The sequence below is a fragment of the Helianthus annuus genome, chromosome 10 (assembly GCF_002127325.2).
Source record: "Helianthus annuus cultivar XRQ/B chromosome 10, HanXRQr2.0-SUNRISE, whole genome shotgun sequence".
Lineage (NCBI taxonomy): Eukaryota > Viridiplantae > Streptophyta > Magnoliopsida > Asterales > Asteraceae > Helianthus > Helianthus annuus.
The window spans coordinates 120,847,768-120,870,049 of NC_035442.2; positions in this window are offsets into that span (position 1 = coordinate 120,847,768).

Sequence of the window (22,282 nt, forward strand, 5' to 3'; positions counted from 1 at the left end):
TATTTTCTTATTTAAGGATAAGGATCATGTATCCTTAATCCTTCTCTTATAAGATTTCAAGTTTTGATAGTCTAGGTATCCTTAGCATATTATCGACAATCTTCAGAAGCAATTCAGATCCTTGGGTTTAACCCCAGTTGTTTGGGCTTGTCCCCAGTTATCCTTGGGCTTGTCCCCAGTTTCGCCTGTAGCGCACGATGATCCTGGTATAGTTCAAGTCTTTGGGACCAGTACTCACTTTAGGGGCTGATAATTCCATCGTACTGGCTATACCTAGGATCCTACGTATAATGGTAGACGTACCATACATCCGTTCCTAAGGTTTCTAACGTTTTCACGTTAGCTAAGGTTTTGGCATTATCATCTCACTAAGTTTGGATAGTCGCCAGTAAGGGCCATACACCAGTTCGCCTATGATCTTTGGGCTTGTCCCCAGTTATCCTTTGGGCTTGTTCCCAGTTATCCTTTGGGCTTGTCCCCAGTTATCCTTTGGGCTTGTCCCCAGAATTGTTGGGCTTGCCCCCAGTTACTAACTTGTCTTTTATATTGGCTTAGTCCCAAGTTATATTCCATTTTCAGGTTTTCGAAGTTAAACAACTAAGGATCCTCAATCCTTATTATCTACTAAGGTTTTTCTTATGGTTATCTTGATTATAGTGTTAAAGGTTAGGATCCTAACTTGGATTCTCAGGTATGATCCTTAACTGTTTTGATTTTATTCATTATTTTGAATAACCCCTGTACTTTGACAACTGAACCTATGATCCTTAAAATTAACTACTTTTTGGAAGTTTTCGACTATAGGATATTTGATCCTGATCGTATCCTAAATTTCTTAAACATAATTTGCTTAACTTTTCTAACTCAGACAAGTATAAATCAAAACAATTGAAAGTTTAAAGGATATACAAGGATAACATCACAAGATAAGTCAAAAGTTAAAGTTTTATTCATTCACAAAATATTTAACCCTTTAAAGTTGTCAAAATTGCCAACCCACGTTTCTACCAGCAAAACGTGGCCCGTCCACATGGGTTGGCAAAGGGTGTCCATTGTTCATGCGGTCATAGCAGTGCAGGAAATAAAGGTCGGCAGGATAACAAGTGACTTCATCCCCCAAACAGAGGATCACTCCACCACCTATTATCCTACTTATTGTTCAAAGGATCATGGATCCTAACCCTAAAAACTATTGTTCAAAGTACAAACCATCAAACTATCCAAACAAACAACCACCAAACAAAAAAAATTGGGCTCCGGCTAAGTCTCGAAATTTCCATCATCGCCCAATCCTGCAGCTCAATCCTTCGCTGCACCATCACCACCAGCTCCGCTTGCCTCACCACCTTGGTCCTTGCCACTGCCTCCACCCTCAAGCATCGGGATCTCCTATTCCTCTTCATCATCCTACAGTTCAGCCAGCCTAGCCTTCCAGCCTTCAACATCCCAGGTGCTCTTATCAAAAGCAGGATCCTGAGCTTCCATGGCCATTTGCAGCTGGATCTTGTACATAGTTATTGCGGTAGAGACCTTGGCATCCTGGGTGATCTCGTGCTTCTCATAGTCAAAGTTGATCAGCATCTTGGCAGCATCATTCTTGGTGGCCTAGAGCTCCTTCTGAAGATCGGCTATCTTGAGATCCTTCAACACCCCAACCTGTTGAAGGTCAGCAATCTGGCGATCCTGATCCTCAACATGGCCAACATATGTCTCTATCTCAGCAAATTTCTACAAGGAAGATAAGGAATGATGTCAGAAGCCAAGTGATCCTTAAACAAGCAGGATATGTAAGCAGGGACAGTGATCCTTACCTCACTAAAATAATCCAGGAACTGTTGGCGGATCAAGGGAAGGCCTTGCAGATCCTCAGCCTCGGAGGTCTTTCTCTTCTTGCCTCCCTTTCCTCTGAGGGGTGCTTTAGGGGCCGAAGCAGTTGGGCTAGCAGCAGGAGTCTTCTTCTTAGAGGATTTGACGTTAATAAGATCAGTGAAGCCGAACTTGGAGGAAGATTTGGTGGATTTTCCAGCGCCTGCACAACCAAAACAAGATAAGTATCTTAATTTTATTTGACTCTCATTATATAAATACTCCTTAAATAAGGATACTTACTTGACATTGTGACAGAAGCAGAGGATACTTCCTGAGAATCCTGGGTGGTAATCTTGAAAGTTCTTATTTCAGGATCAAGCTTCTTAAAGGCCAAGAGTCTCTCTTTTGCAGCAGGAGTCAACTTAAGATGTGAAACGGAGATAGCTGCACAACAAGAAAACAACAGAACATCAGTGATCCTTATACTAAAGGATAAGTTCTACGGTGATCCTTCCCAGGATCCTCTATCCTACCATGGGTAGCCCACTTCTTGGGCAAATCCTTCCTATCAGGGATGGTATCTCTCCTTACAAAAAAGAACCGCCGCTTCCAGTTAGTGTCATTCTTGGTAGCCTTGAAGATCGGATGCTCCTCCCCAGGTCTACGTTTGAACAGATAACGATAGGAACCAAAGGTGGTCAGATCGTATAGCTCACCTAACTCGGCCATACCTAAGTCTATCCCCTCTTGCTCGATGATCCTCTCAAGGGTATACAAAACCCTCCAGATCATCGGCATAGCCTGGATATAAGATATGCCGGTCAAAGAGAAGAAGGCCTGGGTGAAGGCTGGAAAGGGATACGTGTAACCTATGGCAAACGGGGTCACAGGAAAGGCAACCCATGAATCGGAGGTATGATCGCTCAGGGCAGAAGGATCATAGGCTTTGAACACAGTATTTGCAGGAAAACAGCACCGAATCCTATCAATTTGGGGATCAGTGAAGATGCAGCGTTCTTTAGCAGAGTCTGTGATGATCCCTTGGCCCTTGAAGGGGCTTTCCTTTTGAAGATCCTTGGCAGGAGAATTCCGGAGCAACATCTTTTGAACGAAATAGATATGAAAAGAAAAACAGAGCAAGCAAGAGAGAAGATGAAGGGGAATACCTGTTCAATCCTCTGGTTGCGGTTATAAAGGGAGAAGTTCTTGATTTTAAATGCAAACGATCCTATCCCTATCTCTATTGATAATCATGATTTGTGCAGGGATGTCACCTCCGTGACGTCAGGATTGCAACGGATAGTTCGTTCACAACGGCTATATATCCGTTGAGTTGGTTACATATAAGATCAGCAAAATATAACTCGTTAATATTATATAATTACTCCTTATATTTTGGGGGCAATTGTTAGGGCAGGATTTTTAATGACCTGTGATCCTTACCTAATATCCTAATAATGATCCTTGTTTCTGTGGCAGATAGTGATCCTCAGAAGAACTTCAGGATCAGGATAATGGATCATCCTAAGGATCCTCATACTAACGATTGTTCTCTTTGGATTTAATGTTGTTTTGCAGGAATTACGAGTTGGACCTGGTCCTGGCAACGTTATTAAGGAATCTTTCACGCTAATTTCGCACATGCATAACCAGAAATAGACGTTGTGGAGAATATGGAAACTTAGCACAAATTACGGGCAATTAGTTAGGCTAAATTTACTTCTGTTTCTAAAGGGGTAACGAGCTAGTAGTTAGGTGACTTACCTAAATTCAACCACACACACTTATAAAAAGGCACTCTCAAGCATTCGGAGGACACAACACATTTCTTACAAGCTCTAGCATACTACACCATAGTGATCCTTGTACCTAGCTCGTTACCATCCGAAGTTGTAAACATTGTTTATTATATTGGAGTTTGGTGATCGGTAGTTTCCATCACCCGAGGTTTTTTATGCCGGAGATCATTCATTGATCAAGGGCTTTTTTCTCGTATAAATCTTTGTGTCACTTGTGCAATTTACATTTAAGTGATCCTTTTCTTTATCCATCATTACAAGCATCATTCCCCATTAACAGAGAGTTTGGTTGCATTATCCTTGTGTGATTTTTGACCAAAACAATTCTCATTTAGAAAAACTTATTCTTGCTTTAATCATGGCATCTACTAAATTATGCCATTATTTTGAGACTCATCCTATTATTGTTAAGACTAACTTTCCTATTAAGAATGTCCTTAGAAAACCTGAAATGTCAGGAAGAATGGCAAAGTGGGCAGTCAAGCTTAGTGCCTATGATATCAGATATGAACCAAGAACTGCCATCAAATCGCAAGCTTTAGCTGACTTTGTGGCTATTTCAGTAGTGATCTACAAAGGGAATCTGAATTGGAAGTCAAATGTAAAAGGAACCAGACTAGGCATACTACTAAAATCGCCACAGGGGGACATAATAACCCACTCAATTGCTTGTGAGTTTCAAACTACTAATAAAGAGGCTGAGTATGAAGCCTTAATTGCTGGTTTGCAAATTGCCAAGCACATGAGGATCAGGTATCTTGAGGTACATATGGATTCCTTGTTAATTACTAACCACTTTAACGGTTCTTATGCTGTTAAAGGTAAAAGGCTAATCAAATATCTAGAGATAGTCAAGAAATTGGCAGACTCTTTTGACAAAGGTACCTAGGGAAGAAAATGCAGAAGTTGATGCTTTAGCCAACCTTGGGTCATCAATGAAGATTCCAGAGGATATTAAAATTACCATCATCCACATCTCAGCTCCTGCTATTGAGAATCACACGGCTATGGAGATAGTAGAGGATTCAACAATCATACCTAGTGATGGTGCACAGTCAAATTCAGGATCCTGGATCCTTCTGATCCTAAGATATATACAACATGGAGAGATCCCTACTGGAGACAATCCTAGAGCTTTCAAAGTCAAGGTATCTCAATTTACAATACTAAATAACTTGTTATATAAACGATCTCTTGCAGGTCCATACCTAAGGTGCATTGAGGATCCAGAAATTCAAGAGGTTCTAAAGGATTTTCATGAAGGAGATTGTGGAAACCACACTGGGGGTAGAGCACTGTTCTCAAGGATCCTTAGAACATGATATTATTGGCATACCATGAAGAATGATGTTGTGGATTATGCAAATAAATGTGATGCTTGTCAAAGACATAGTAATATCCTTCATCAACCAGCAGAGCTCCTGCATCATCTATCCTCTTCTTGGCTATTCATGAGATGGGGAATGAATATAGTTGGAAAACTTCCCAAAGCACCAGGAGGAAAAGTGTTTATGCTTGCTATGACTGATTACTTTTCCAAATGGATAGAAGTTGAAGCCTTTGCACAAGTTAGAGAAAAGGTATTGATATCATTTATTAAAAGAAACATCATTACTAGATTTGGTATAGCTTCTGAAATTGTTTGTGATAATGGATCACAATTTATTGGGAATAGAACTACTGACTTTTGTGACAACTAGGGGATTAGGATGATAACATCAACACCAGTCCACCCACAAGCTAATGGTCAAGCAGAATCATCAAACAAGATCATCATCAACAACTTGAAGAAGGAGCTTGGATCCAAGAAAGGGAAATGGGCAGAAGAACTACCCTATGTGTTATGGGCTGATAGAACAACTCCCAAGAATGCTACTGGCCAGACTCCATTTTCTTAAGTGTTTGGAGCAGAATCTGTGATCCCTACAGAGATGATAGTCCCCACTGCAAGAACAAGCATCCGTGATCCTGAAGGAAATGCTAAAAACTTGGTTCAAGATCTGGATACCATACAAGAACTCAGGGATTTAGCTAGGATAAGATTGGCTAGTTATCAACAAAGGATGGCTGGAGCATATAACAAGAATGTTAGGATCAGGAAATTTCAAGTTGGTGATATAGTGTTAAGAAAAGCATTCCAAAATACCACAAATCCTGTTGATGGCAAGTTAGCACCAAAGTGAGAAGGCCCTTACCTAATTGAAGCTGAGGCGGGAAAGGGGGCATAGCGTTTATTAACAATGGAAGGTGATCTATTACCAAGAGCTTGGAATCCTATCCATTTAAAGAGGTATTTCATGTGAGAAGGATCCAAGGTCATCCTTAAATCTGTTACATATTAAGGATCCTCAGAGGATATGTGATCCTCATTTTGGTAATGATTTCGTTATTACTTCTCTTATTCTTTGAACTATTTTATTACAAGGAGAAAGATCTTGGATTCTTTATCCTTTTTCATCAAGTATCCAATCTATTCTCCAAAGTCTATGGGTTTATCCCCAGTTCATTGGGCCTGTCCCCAGATTTTTGGGCCTATCCCCAGTTTAAGGTATCTATTACCTCCTACGAATCAGGTTTATTGGGATTGAACCCTATCAGAGGAGCAGATAATTAAAGCCAAAACTGGTTTACAATAGTGGATTCATCATAAGCAGTAGTTTACACCAGGCTCTCCCCTTGAAAGTGTTTATAACATCTGATGTCCTTTATCCACTGTCTGTATACAACAGCTGTTGTCCTTCTAAATGTTGATGAAGCCCTGAAGACTGTTAAGGATTAAACACTGCTGGTTCAATCTACTGATGCTATCTAAGTACTGCTGTTGATTAAAGAACTGCCCACTCAAGGACTGATCAACTTTGAGGAAAGCACTGATTGTCAAAACATCAGTGCTTGGCATGCAACAATGGAAGGAAGAAGCAATAGTTTAGTTTGTCACCTGCATTGTATAGAATTAGTGGTTAAGATTAGCAGTGTTTGTATAAGAACAGTAGTTAAAGGTTGTTAGATGTCATTTTCATGGTGACATCAGCTTAGATGCTTCAGTGGTTTGATTTCCCTATAAATGGAACAGTACCCTGTACTGTTACATTTGATTGACTGAGTGAGTTCATCTCCTCATATCCAATCCTTTCATTTTATGCAATCAACCAGGGAGCATCAGGCTGAGGGGAGTTTAGTTTGTAAGCATGTTTTGTAATCTTTTAATTTGATTTGTAATCTTTCGACTGATGGAAAGCATGTGTTAATCAAAACTATTTTCCTCTTTGATTGTGTTTAGAGAAAAATGTCTTGATAGTCCCCGTGGTTTTGCATTTTTTCACCTATAGTCCCAAACTTTCTAAAATTACCTGAATAGTCCCCAACTTTTCATTTTTTGTTCCTGGATAGTCCCTGTGTCTAACTTCAGTTTGTTTTCTCTGTTAAGTGGGTATGGAAATGACAAAAATACCCTTTCCTATAAAAGGCCAAACCACAGGGACTATCCGGGCATCTTCTTCATTTTTAGAGAAAAACCCCACCACCACACTTCATCTTCAACCTCCACCCACCATCACCCTCCATCGACGAAGAACTGGAAACCAGTACGGGAATCTTGACTGCAATTGCATCTGTGTTTGCAAATGGTTATCCATGACCATTATCATCATTTGCGCCGAAATTTTGGAGATGAAAACGTCAAAACCCTAAAAAACAGTTTCCAATATAGAACCGGCACTGATCATTCAGCTATCAACTAGTACAAAAAAATATACACCATTTACAACTTTCTTCCACCCTAGCATAAATTACATTGCAACAACCCAAAAATCATTAACATTAAATCAAATTGACAAAGACCATTTTGCTATAAACCATCAGAACTCGGTTGAAATGCCTCGGTACCGAGATTGAGTCATTCCTCCCTCCAACAGAGCATCCCAATCCCTGCCTTCTTCATCATCCCGTTCACGAAGCATCATCAACATCCGTTTCTCCATCTCTCTCTCTCGGTCTCTCGTCGCCGCCAACCTCCTGCAACCAGATGTTTTGACCGGAATATGAACGGATCTACAAAGATCCTCAAGAAAAGATGAAGAAGACGGGTTGTAGGTTCTTATCGGAGAGAAACCTCACACGGTGCGGCTGTTGTACATCAGATCTGCCACTATCGCGCCTCAGATCAAGAAACCGACACTAGAAATGAGTTCAGAAGGTGTGGTTTAGGGGGGGTACGCGCCGGAAATCGGTCGCCGGAGCTCCGACGCCGGCGGTGGCGCCGGAAAGGGTGAACGAGAGAGAGAGATTCAGATGTGTGTGTTTGGTCAGTTTGTGCACTTCAGATTCTTAAAAGGATGACCGGCAGCCGGCCGGAGGGACTGGATGACCGGCAGCCGGCGATGGTGGAGGGTGGAGGAGGGTGATGGTGGGTGGAGGTTGAAGATGAAGTGTGGTGGTGGGGTTTTATAAATAAAAATGAAGAACCTCCCTATGGTTTGGCCTTTTAAGAAAAGAGTATTTTTGTCATTTCACACCCTCTTAACAGAGAAAACAAACTGAAGTTAGACCTAGTGTGACATCTGTGCTTGTAATCATTGTAAACAGTTCAGTTATCAATGAAATAAAGTTATTTGATCCCAATGTTTGTTTATTTGTGTTTGATGTTTTTCATATTTTGACTTTTATTCGATTTCAAACTCTATATCGCTTTCTAGAGAATTATACGCAAACTGGTGCGAAAACGTAATCAGTTATATGCAACAAATACTCCGGAACATCAATTTATGCTTAACATACCTTAAATAACCTTTACATAACTTAGAAATAAGTTTTGAAGGCTTTGGTATGGCAAAATCCAGTTAATTCGCTTACAGGGACTAAAATTGACAAACTGCGAAAAGTATGCCGATTTGAACAGTAACGAACATTCTGGAACATGATCATAAGTTAAACACACCTTAAATATCCTTTACATAGCTTAGAAATAGGCTTTGAGGGGTTCGGTGTGCTAAAATAAACTTTATGCTCATTCAGGGACTAAAAGCGTCAAAAAGTGCATAAGTTTGCATTTTCGCGCATAACTTACATTCTGAATACTCCAGGACATCCAAAAATTTATGTAATCATCAAAATATTTTGTTTTAGTGTTTGGCTTGTCAAAAATCCATTCGTCGCACAATTTGGACCGTTTTTGCGTTCGTTACGACTTCCGTCGTAATTAACCGAACAACGCAATCGTACGGCCAAACGAACCGACATCCGACATATTTTTGAGCATGTTTCATGTTCCCTATACTTTAACATCCTTGTAGAGCTTAGAAATGGGTTTGACGGGTGTTAGAAGTACCAAAACACGACCATACGCGCACAGGGACCAAAACTGCCAAAACTGAAACATTGCTGGTCTGCAGGGTCCTTACGGACCGTATGGACCTGCTTACGGTCCGTAAAGCCTCCCCAGATCAGCAGAATGTGCTTTCCAGCCATTTCCAGCTGTTACACACCTTTACCCATGGTTTCTTGCATCTTGTGGGCTGGTTTTGGATGTCCCATGGTTTTCTAAAACAATGGGCACACATGGAGGGTGGAGATCGAAGCTCGGATTTCAAGAAACGATCCTAACGGTTCTACGAAATCTATAAATACCCCCCACCCCATTCACTCAAACCCACTTGATTTTTCTGAGATTTCTCTAAGTTGAAGTGTAACCACTTCATACCTGAGAATACTTGGAAAGATCAATCTTGCGGGGACCTTCTGTAAGTTTTCTTTCGCGTTTTTCGTTCATTTTAGCGTTAAAGTCAAGCTGTGTTTGACTTTCTGCATTGACCAGTTTATGGTCAACGCGAAGTTCGTTTGAACTTCATAACGTGAGCGTAATCACGATGGTTATAGTCCCTAGTGACTATGCCTACTGATTACCACGTTATCTAGGCTCAGTGACGAGTCGTAGTTTCGGCCAAAATGCGTTTTCTCGCGTATTTTGTAACCAAACTACTCTAGGGTATTAAAACCATTTGTTTTAATACCAAACCTGTTTTCTAACTTCACTAAACATGTTCTAGCATGTTTAGCTCGTCGCTTCTAATTTTGTGCTTGTCTAAGGGTCGTAAGGTAAGCGATCTAATCAATCGCTTATGCTTACGAACCCGACCCATTTGGTCAATCATTAGGATTCGACCAAACACTTTAGGTGACCATAGTTGTATAGGGAATAACCTTCCGAGGTTATACCTTATGGTCACATCGTTTAACTAGTTGTATGATAGGTAATGTATGTGCCTTAGATAAATTACCAAAATACCCTTTTTACGCCAAAATTCATTTTAAGCCTATGTAACACAATCTTTGGTATCTAAACTGATTTAGCAACTATATTAAACATGTTAAGGCATATCTTACTTGTCATAGGGCTAGTTAGGCATTCCGAACGCGTTTTACGCGAACGACGCGTTAAAGTGGCATAAGCTACCTAGGCGGGTCGTAACGGGTCAAAAGCACTTAGGATAAGTTTCGTTTTAGTACGTAGGCTTTGTTAGACCATATTACATAAGTTCCCACACTTATTTGGTTTACGAAACCTCGTACTACCCGATCCTCCGATAGGTCCGTTTATTAATGTAGATACCTATATAGGTGTCGTTTGATTCCGTGATCTTCTAGCATTGCTTGGTGGTTATCCTACGACTTCTAAGCAATCTCAAGTGAGTACATAGACCCCTCTTTTACTGTTTTTCAAACATTTTGGGGTGAAACACATGTGCCTACTTGTTACTTTCATGCTTTTCATGTTTTCGCATCATATGCTTGCTATGTTCTTTAGTACACTTATAGTACATGATTTCATTACATTGTTTTGCTATGTATGTTAACTTAGCATGCTAGCACATTGATTTACATTACATTGTTTTGCTATATATGTTTACATGACATATTAGCACATTGTTTTACACGACATTTACATGCTATGTATGTTCATCATACCTAGTACATTTGATTTACCATTTTCATGCTATGTATGTTCATCATACTTAGTACAATTGTTTTACATGATATTTCACGCTATGTGTGTACATTTGATTACATACTTAGTGCATTGTTTTCACATGTTTATATTTTGGGTATGACATTTGGTTTGTTTAAGTGGGACAATATACATTCATTAACTTTGATCACGCCGCTCGTTAGTAGGTAGTGGTACCATAGGAATTGACAACTCCCGTTCCTGACATCCTGGGTATGTTTGGATGAAAGGAATGATCGAATTCGATTTAAACATAAAAACCGATAGACCTTTAATTTGTTTAAAGGTTTATCACCACAGTCACAAGGCTTGGATGTATGCATTTTCACAATACCGCATAAATGTTTGTATTCAGTATAGCATGCATCTCCACAAAACATAACGTTGATTTAAACTGAGTTTTACTTCAATACTTTGTTTTGTGCATTTTTCACCTATGGTTTAGTTGATACATATTTCACTTACCATACATGACATTTTGTTTACATATGACATGATTGACATTGACATAGACATTTTGACATTGTTACACTCATTACATGATTTACACTTGACATTAGACATGGTTTTTCGCATAAACATTTTGACATTGGGTTAAACATAAACATGTTTACATTGGTGGTTTGTTTGTGTAAGTGATTTAAGTAACGAGGCGTGTGCAATATGATACAAACATGGTGGATACGCCGCTGGTACTTCCTATATATAAGTGTTTGTATGATATTACGCATCGCAGCGTTGTTTAAATCATTTTAGTTTAACTATATAACATATTTTTCACAATACATTGTTCAACAAACAACTTGTTTTATACAACTTATTTTACTTGGTTATTCATTTAACCATACATTATTCTTTCAAAAATACATATCTACCATCGTTTTTCAAATGATTTACAAACAATACAATCAACAAGGTTCATGACTACATTTCTTTAAACATTTTCCTAAAACCGAAGTCATGGATCCTATTTTCACAAAACCTATGTCACTCACAGGCATTTTTATGCTGATGTACCTATTTTCACATGTGTTTCAGGAGCAAATGCATAGGATGATCGTGATACACTAGGATGGACTTGGGCCTTAGTGACGATAAAATGGATCTAGACTAGTTAAAACTTGTTATGTACTTTGTTTCTTTTTATTTTAAGACAATGTAACTTGTGGGTTCTCGTTTGAAACAATGTATTCCACCCTTTGGTGATGAATAAAATACTATTTAAATTACCATGGTTGTGGAACAATAATTCTGTTACAACACTCCCCGACGTTTCCGCCACGATTTGATGTTTTACGTGGTCGGGGTGTGACAGAAGAGTTGGTATCAGAGCCAATGGTTATAGGGAATTAGGTTATTAGTAATGCTTTGACCTAGACTATAACCTTTCTAGGACCCCAACACAAGTTGTCTTGTGTTTAGATTTTAAAACATGCACTTCACCTATCCTTAGGTGATCACCAAAACAAGAACCCAGTTTTCTAAAACGATTTTTGAAAAACAATCTTCTGTTTTCAAATGATTTATTATATGATTTTGAACCCTTCCAGTTTGATTTTTGGCCTTGTGCCTTCCAAGTTTTCAAAATCTCGTCGAAGTTTTGGGTTCTAAATAGTGTGAACACGTGCAAACTGGAAGAGTGAATGCCTGTACCCTGGGTTTTCTTTCTAAGGCTAGAGTGTTCGTACAAATCCACATAATCGGACCAGTCACTCTTACCTGGGAACTCCTGGGGTGAGTGTTCACTTATAGGCGAGCATGTCTTCGCTAAGCATTATTTATGAGCCCATTTACTTTGATTAGTCATTGTGTGTCGTTTGTTTGCTTTGTGATACGGACAAATGACCACCATCCTTGCTTTGTTGATTTTGTTTCGTCTCGTTCTTTTCATCTAATCATCTCACTCGTTTCCTCTCATGTTTTCCTCTTTTTAGCATGCCTCCTCGACGCGAAAATCAACTACCCAATGCCGAACTGGCAGAAATCATCGCACAGCATATGGCTGCTGCGTTCCCGAATCTTATTGCTCAGTTTAACCAAGCCAACATCAATCAGAATGCTCCTTGTAACTTCAAGAGCTTCAATTCGGCTAAACCACTCAAATTCAGTGGTACTGAGGGGGGCAACTGGGCTCCTTCAATGGTTTGAGAGCATTGAGAATACTTTCCGTCATGTTCAGTGTCCTGATAATCGCAAAGTTGAGTTTGCTTCAAGTGTTTTTCAGAAGAGGGCGTTAACATGGTGGAACGGGGTTATGAGAGATCGAGGTGCTGAAGTCGCTTTAGCGCAAACATGTGACAACCCTCACTAAACCAGGTATCCGTACGACTTAATTAACTATTAATTGTTGCCTAATTACTGTGCTTAACTGAGATTTCTGATAAACTGCTACTTGATTATTGATACGTGTACATATCTGCATCATACTTTGATTTCCGTCACTACATTACTTATTTACTGAACGTTAGTGACAAACATGATGCACAAAAGCACAGTAGCATTTGAACGGATAACCTATTGAACATGCTGATATAGCCAGCATCAGGCAAACACTGCCTCGAAAGGCCTGAATGAGCCAGAATTATTTTACTACACCCATAGTGTGTGTAGGGATACAAGGGTTGTTAAACTGCATCTCTAGGAATAAGATACAGAGATTGGATGTGCCTAAAACGTACTCTAAGCACGAAACACAGCACTTTCATCAACATACTAGCTTCTAGTTAATTAATAAAGTGCCAAAACATTAGGAAATATTCCTGACACTTTGCAGAATAAATTGTGTCGCTAGAAATATTATCTACAACGCTTAAAGGATTACTTAAGCACTTTAACGGATTACTATCCAACCGAACAACCGGACAATACCCGGAACATAAAAATATTGCCAGAAATATTATTGGTATTTTTCTGAGCCAGTTAGGGTCCCTGATTACCCTAACACCCGCTTTATAACGCATTAAACAACTAACGGGGTTAATCCCTAAAGTTAACCGACTTAACCAAACTAAACTCTAACTGAACGATCAAGATCCAACCGGGTGACCCCACCCCCCTTAGGGCCGGTTTGGTCCCATTGGAACTAGAGGGTACACCTTTTGATTATTTAATTAGATTTCGTGGATATCTAGAGCATGAAACCGATGGACGATAGCACTTGAATTCTCTATAAATACCCATCTCTCTCACACACAAGAACACACACTAATCACCAACTTCTCTCTCTCTTGCTCCCTCTTCCTCTCGGCCGTGAGCACCCACACCCAACCATCCACCTTCGAGTTCTTGTCTTGCCATTCCAAGTGTACACAAGTGTTGGGGATCACGCATTAGGAGCTTTGAAGCAAGCGGAAGTTGAAGGACCACGTTCATTTGCTTTTATCCACGCCATTTTCGCCAAAGATCTTCCCTAGCCCCGAGCTAGAGGTATAACATTTAAAACTTGTTCTTGATCGTATCTAAAGTGGTTAATATGATTTTTAACGGTTAAAAGTTGGAATCATGCGTTTTGAATCTTTAAAGACTACTAAAACTCGAATATTGTTGGTTAAAAGCTTATAACGCGTGTAAAAGTCGTAGTATTCGAATATGTTGGTTGTAGAGACCCGATCTACGATGTGGTGGCTCTTATCATCGATTAACCCAACTTTGTTAGGATCATGTATCTTAACATAAGCTTGTTTCTAGCGGTACAAGGGTTAAAAGGTGAAACTCCACCACACGGGAAACATGAACTTGTGTAAAAGTGTTTTGACATGAAAAATAGTATTTTAAACGAGCCGATCTACGTATGTACAAGTGGTACATTCGTAGAACCAAGTGTCGAGAAAATCATGTTTTATATAAGTTGGATAACATGCTAACAAATATGATTTTTTATAAACTACAAGTGTATAAACACTTGTGAAACGAAAGATCCGACAAAATAACAATTTTTATAAAAGTTGTCGGGAAGTTGTAAAGAGTGATTTGTTCCAAAAACGGGGTTTTTTGCAAGATTAACTATTTTATACGTAGATCCACTAAATATAAGGTGATCTACACTATAGTTTTCGGAAAAATTACAAGTTCATGTAATAATGTGATTTTACATACTAGTCTACAAGTTTGATTTGTTGAAACTTGGTTAATGTGTTGGAAATTGATTGGTTGATTTAAAAGAAGTGTTGAAATGATTTGTAAAAGAAAATGATACGCTTGAAAGCGTGGCCACCTCCAGTTACAGGGGAAACTCTGGCGAAATTTTTCTAAAATCTAACACTTAGAATTATTTACAAGTGTTAGAGTTATTTTTTTTTTGAAATGTTTACAAAATATATTTCGCCATGACTTTATCACAAATATTCGGAGGTGGGATTTTTCACAAAACTAAACGTGGTAAATATTTATTCGATAAATATATTTTTCACAACACTGTTTATGATTATTTTGTGAGAATGTATAAATATTATTTTTAGAGTAAAAATAATATTTACTAACTTTGTCGAACCCAAAATAATACCAACGCCTTCACGACAAACATATAAGTTACAACGGTAATTACTATTACCACTAAATCGCCAAAACGTAACTTACGCCTTATTCGGAAATATTCATAAATGCGGATATTGTCAACGTATTATTTTGGAAAGTATTGTGTAAAAGAAAATATATTATTTTTGAGAAAAATAGTTATATTTTGGGAATGAGAAATAAAATATATTAAGTGAGACTTAATATTATAAACACGCATGTATTAATTCCCCCATCCTTGGGAAGGAGATTTTCTACCAAGTATATACACGGAACGGTTGTCTAACCGTTTCCCGAAAAATTAAACTATAAAGCTAAGGCACGGCCATCCGTCTAATAGAATTAGCACATGTAGGTCGTTGCGCAGCAGTTGGATATTTGGATTACTTGGTATTGTGACGCACTCACTGTGAGTTCATGTCCCCCTTTTCTCTTAACTGTTTTCAGTTTTATAAACTGCGGGGGTGAAATACATGTTACAATGATTATGAATATGTTTATACATGGTATGGTTAGCGTAAGGAGGTTTGTTACTCAGATCATGTGAGTGGGTAGGCACAACTTGAGGCCATTAATCCTCGTAGTAGGACCGAGGGACAGGAGCGGTAGATCTATCTGGGTGTAGCGAGCCCAGCCCCAGGTCCAGCATAACGGACCTCGGGGTGACTTAGTGCCCGACGCATAAATTCGCTAGGTTTGAGTCATCCCTACTTGCACTTCACACATATCAATGGCCTTGCAAACCATTGGTGATCTCTTTTTCCTTATTTGCTACATACCAGGTTTTTGATAAAGATAAAGGTTTATTTACTCACTTTCGCATGAACTCGCTCAACATTATTGTTGATTTTTCAACTTACATGTATTTCAGGAAATTAACGATCTGGCGCGGTATGGCTTGCTTTCCGCTGCATTAGGCCCGAGGTCATCCAGGGTTCGAGGCTTGTGACTCTTTCCTGGACAAGTCACAGTCCCTGAACCATGTTTACTTTAAGTTTGCATTTGTAATGTTTAGACAAGTTTATGGTTGTCGGGTGTTAACCCGTTAAGACAATGTTTAATATTTTTATCAATGGATGATCTTGCATATTTTAATTCATATAGCTTGTTATGATTAAGCTATGGTATTAAGAAGTCACACCAAATCAACCACGCTTCCGCAAAGCCAGGGTGTGACAAAACATGGGCTGAATTGAGGACTCTCATGATGAGTGAGTTTTGTCCTCGTCATGAGCTACGAAAGTTGGAAAGGGAGTTTAACGATCTGAAACAGGTTAGTGGTGAGCACCGGGCGTATACAGATAGATATGAAGAGTTGAGTTTGTTATGCCCAACAATGGTCACCCCACTTGACAAGGCTATCGAAAGATACATCGATGGTCTACCTGACTCTGTGCAAGACATCGTTACTGGTAGTAAACCTACCACTGTTCGTCAGGCAATCAAACTATCTGCAACGTTGACAGAATCGCAGATCCGAAAGGGTAAATTGCATAGGAAGGGTGACAAGGGCAAGAATCAGGCGTCTGACAAAGGGGATAGCAAGAAAGGAAAGAAGGGGAAGGATTCTGGCTCATCAAAGGGCTCCAGGAAGCGAAAGGCTTCTCAAAATTTTGCCATCACTGCCCAACAGAACCAAGCGGCTCCCAATCAGCCAGCGCAGCCTCCCGCAAAGAAGCGGTATGAAGGGAATGCACCTTTGTGCAATAGGTGCAATAGTCACCATCAACAACAACTCCCGTGTCGTTTCTGTACCAACTGTGGAAAATCGGGTCATCTTGCAGAGGTTTGTCGTTCTGCTCGAAATCCAGCCCAACAGGGAGCTCAACTACCTGTTCAACAACAAGTACAAGCTGCACGACCTCACTATCCTCCTGGCTCGTGTTTTAATTGCGGAGACCTGACCCATTATCGAAACCAGTGTCCAAGACTGGTTAATGCAAATCCAGTTCAGGCTCAGGCTCGTGGACGAGCTTTTAATATGAATGCTGTTGAGGCGCAAGCAGACAACGAGGTAGTGAACGGTACGTTCTTAGTTAATAATCAACCTGCATCTGTTCTTTTTGATTCAGGGGCCGATAAGAGTTTTGTGTCATTATCTTTTGAGCCTTTGCTTCGCGAGTCTAGAACGAAACTAGGTAAGCCTTTGACTGTTGAAGTTGCGAGTGGTGAACCCATTGTCCTTGATTCTGTTCTTCACAACTGCCAGTTGAACCTTGACAACCACCTTTTTCCTATTGACCTCACGCCTATGCAACTTGGGAGCTTCGACATTATTGTGGGTATGGATTGGTTAGCCAAGCATCGCGCAGAGGTAGTTTGTTTTGAGAAGATCGTTCGTGTGCCGCTTTCGTCAGGTGAGATACTATAGGTTCGTGGTGAAAAACCTGCTAGTAGCCTCAAGCTTATGTCTTGTTTTCAAGCTCGGAAGTATCTGCGAAAGAACTATGTGGCCTTCTTGGCACATGTTACAGCAGATAAAGACCAAGGTAAGTCTATGCAAGATATTCCTGTTGTTCGGGATTATCCGGAGCTGTTTCCTGAAGAGTTACCTGGTTTACCTCCAGCACGCCAAGTCGAGTTCCGTATTGACCTCGTACCTGGTGCAAATCCTATTGCCAGAGCTCCATATCGTCTTGCACCATCCGAGATGCAAGAACTGTCTAAGCAGCTTCAAGAGCTTTCTGACAAAGGTTTTATTCGTCCTAGCTTTTCACCTTGGGGTGCTCCCGTCCTTTTTGTCAAGAAGAAGGATGGATCCTTCAGAATGTGTATCGATTATCGTGAGCTGAATAAGCTTACCATCAAGAATCGATATCCCCTACCTCGCATTGATGATCTCTTTGACCAGTTACAGGGTGCTACTTGCTTCTCGAAGATTGACCTTCGTTCTGGGTATCATCAACTTCGTGTGCATGAAGAGGATATTCCCAAGACAGCATTCCGCACTCGATATGGGCATTATGAGTTCACAGTCATGCCATTCGGTTTGACCAATGCTCCTGCTGTTTTCATGGACTTGATGAATAGGGTCTGCAAGCCTTATTTAGATAAGTTCATCATCGTTTTTATTGATGACATCTTGATTTATTCTAAGACGCGAGCTGATCACGAGCGCCATCTTCGTCTTACTCTGGAACTCCTAAAGAAAGAGCAACTTTTTGCCAAGTTCTCCAAGTGTGAATTTTGGCTTAAGGAAGTTCAATTTTTGGGACACATTGTCAACGAACAAGGTATACATGTAGATCCCTCCAAGATCAGTGCGATTAAGGATTGGGATACGCCTACTACTCCTACTGAGGTTCATTCTTTTCTTGGTCTTGCGGGTTATTACCGCCGCTTCATCGAGAACTTCTCGAAGATTGCAGTTCCTCTAACTGCCCTAACTCAGAAGAATAAACCCTTTGAATGGGGTTCTAAGCAAGAAGAAGCATTTCAGACCTTGAAGAAGAAGCTTTGTGATGCACCTATTCTAACTTTGCCTGAGGGCAATGATGATTTTGTTGTTTACTGTGATGCATCGAAATTGGGTCTTGGCTGTGTTCTAATGCAAAGGAATAAAGTCATAGCCTACGCATCAAGACAATTGAAGGTACATGAGAGAAACTACACCACTCATGATCTTGAGTTGGGTGCAGTTGTCTTCGCTCTCAAAATCTGGAGACACTATTTGTATGGCACAAAATGCGTGGTTTTCACTGACCACAAAAGTCTTCAGCATATCTTCAATCAGAAAGAACTCAACATGAGGCAAAGACGTTGGGTCGAACTCCTAAACGACTATGATTGCGAAATTCGCTACCATCCTGGTAAAGCGAATGTTGTGGCTGACGCATTAAGTCGTATGGAACGTACTATGCTTCATTGTGTTCGTGTTCAATCTGCTGTTCAAGCTCGATCTGATATCCAAGCACGCATTACTCAGGCTCAACAGGCTTGTGTTTCACAAGACTTGATGGGTAAGGAATTACCCTATCACATTAAGCCTAATCTTGTGCTGAAGGAAGATGGATCATATTATTTCATGGACCGTTTGTGGGTCCCAAGCCAAGATGATCTTCGCACTCTGCTTATGGATGAAGCCCATAAGTCTCGTTATTCTGTTCATCCCGGCTCAGACAAAATGTATAAGGATCTTCGTACTCAGTATTGGTGGCCTGGTATGAAGAAGGACATTGCCTTGTACGTTTCAAAATGCCTTGCTTGTCTCAAGGTTAAGGCTGAACACCAGCATCCTTATGGTCTTTTGGAGCAACCTGAGATCCCAGTTTGGAAATGGGAAAACATTGCTATGGATCTCATTACCAAACTCCCGCGCACTAAGAAAGGTCATGATGCCATCTGGGTAGTTGTTGATCGTCTTACAAAGTCAGCGCATTTCCTGCCGATCCGTGAGAATCTATCTGCTGAAGATCTGGCTAAAATCTATGTGGATGAAATTGTATCACGACATGGTGTTCCTTTGAACATTATTTCTGATAGAGATGCTCGCTTCTCTTCTCGATTTTGGAGAACCATGCAATCTGCTATGGGGACCCAACTCAATCTGAGCACAGCATATCATCTACAAACAGATGGCCAAACTGAAAGAACAATCCAGACTCTGGAGGATATGCTTAGAGCTTGTGTGATCGATTTTGGTGGTAGTTGGGATTCACATCTTCCATTGATTGAATTCTCCTACAACAATAGTTATCACTCCAGCATCAACATGGCTCCTTTCGAGGCTTTCTATGGTCGAAAATGTCGTTCACTAGTCTGCTGGAATGAAATAGGTGAGGCTCAGCTTACTGGACCTGACCTCATTCTAAAGACAACTGACAAGGTTAAGAAAGTTCGTGATAACTTACAGGCAGCTCGAAGCCGTCAAAAGAGTTACGCAGACCAACGACGCAAGCCCTTAGAATTCCAAGTCGGTGATTGTGTATTACTTAAGGTCTCACCTTGGAAAGGTGTGATCAGATTTGGAAAGAAAGGCAAAACTTGCACCTAGATACGTTGGACCATTCAAGATCGTCGAAAGAATCGGTAAGGTAGCCTACAGACTTGCATTACCTCCCGAACTTGGAAATGTTCATCCAACCTTCCACGTATCCAATCTCAAAAAGTGTTTAGCTGATGAGAACCTCCACATACCACTTGACGAAATCCGTGTCGATAAAACACTTCATTTTGTTGAGAAACCTGTGGAAATTATGGATCGTGAAGTCAAATGGCTTAAACGCAAGCGCATTCCGTTGGTTAAAGTTCGCTGGGAATCTAAACGTGGCCCTGAGTTTACTTGGGAACGTGAAGATCAAATGAAGGCGAAGTATCCACATCTTTTCCCACGAGTTTCCTCTAAACGAATTTCGGGACGAAATTCCCACAAGTAGGGGAGACTGTGACATCTGTGCTTGTAATCATTGTAAACAGTTCAGTTATCAATGAAATAAAGTTATTTGATCCCAATGTTTGTTTATTTGTGTTTGATGTTTTTCATATTTTGACTTTTATTCGATTTCAAACTCTATATCGCTTTCTGGAGAATTATACGCAAACTGGTGCGAAAACGTAATCAGTTATATGCAACAAATACTCCGGAACATCAATTTATGCTTAACATACCTTAAATAACCTTTACATAACTTAGAAATAAGTTTTGAAGGCTTTGGTATGGCAAAATCCAGTTAATTCGCTTACAGGGACTAAAATTGACAAACTGCGAAAAGTATGCCGTTTGAACAGTAACGAACATTCCGGAACATGATCATAAGTTAAACACACCTTAAATATCCTTTACATAGCTTAGAAATAGGCTTTGAGGGGTCCGGTGTGCTAAAATAAACTTTATGCTCATTCAGGGACTAAAAGCGTCAAAAAGTGCATAAGTTTGCATTTTCGCGCATAACTTACATTCTGAATACTCCAGGACATCCAAAAATTTATGTAATCATCAAAATATTTTGTTTTAGTGTTTGGCTTGTCAAAAATCCATTCGTCGCACAATTTGGACCGTTTTTGCGTTCGTTACGACTTCCGTCGTAATTAACCGAACAACGCAATCGTACGGCCAAACGAACCGACATCCGACATATTTTTGAGCATGTTTCATGTTCCCTATACTTTAACATCCTTGTAGAGCTTAGAAATGGGTTTGACGGGTGTTAGAAGTAGCAAAACACGACCATACGCGCACAGGGACCAAAACTGCCAAAACTGAAACATTGCTGGTCTGCAGGGTCCTTACGGACCGTATGGACCTGCTTACGGTCCGTAAAGCCTCCCGAGATCAGCAGAATGTGCTTTCCAGCCATTTCCAGCTGTTACACACCTTTACCCATGGTTTCTTGCATCTTGTGGGCTGGTTTTGGATGTCCCATGGTTTTCTAAAACAATGGGCACACATGGAGGGTGGAGATCGAAGCTCGGATTTCAAGAAACGATCCTAACGGTTCTACGAAATCTATAAATACCCCCCCACCCCATTCACTCAAACCCACTTGATTTTTCTGAGATTTCTCTAAGTTGAAGTGTAACCACTTCATACCTGAGAATACTTGGAAAGATCAATCTTGCGGGGACCTTCTGTAAGTTTTCTTTCGCGTTTTTCGTTCATTTTAGCGTTAAAGTCAAGCTGTGTTTGACTTTCTGCATTGACCAGTTTATGGTCAACGCGAAGTTCGTTTGAACTTCATAACGTGAGCGTAATCACGATGGTTATAGTCCCTAGTGACTATACCTACTGATTACCGCGTTACCTAGGCTCAGTGACGAGTCGTAGTTTCGGCCAAAATACGTTTTCTCGCGTATTTTGTAACCAAACTACTCTAGGGTATTAAAACCGTTTGTTTTAATACCAAACCTGTTTTCTAACTTCACTAAACATGTTCTAGCATGTTTAGCTCGTCGCTTCTAGTTTTGTGCTTGTCTAAGGGTCGTAAGGTAAGCGATCTAATCAATCGCTTATGCTTACGAACCCGACCCATTTGGTCAATCATTAGGATTCGACCAAACACTTTAGGTGACCATAGTTGTATAGGGAATAACCTTCCGAGGTTATACCTTATGGTCACATCGTTTAACTAGTTGTATGATAGGTAATGTATGTGCCTTAGATAAATTACCAAAATACCCTTTTTACGCCAAAATTCATTTTAAGCCTATGTCACACAATCTT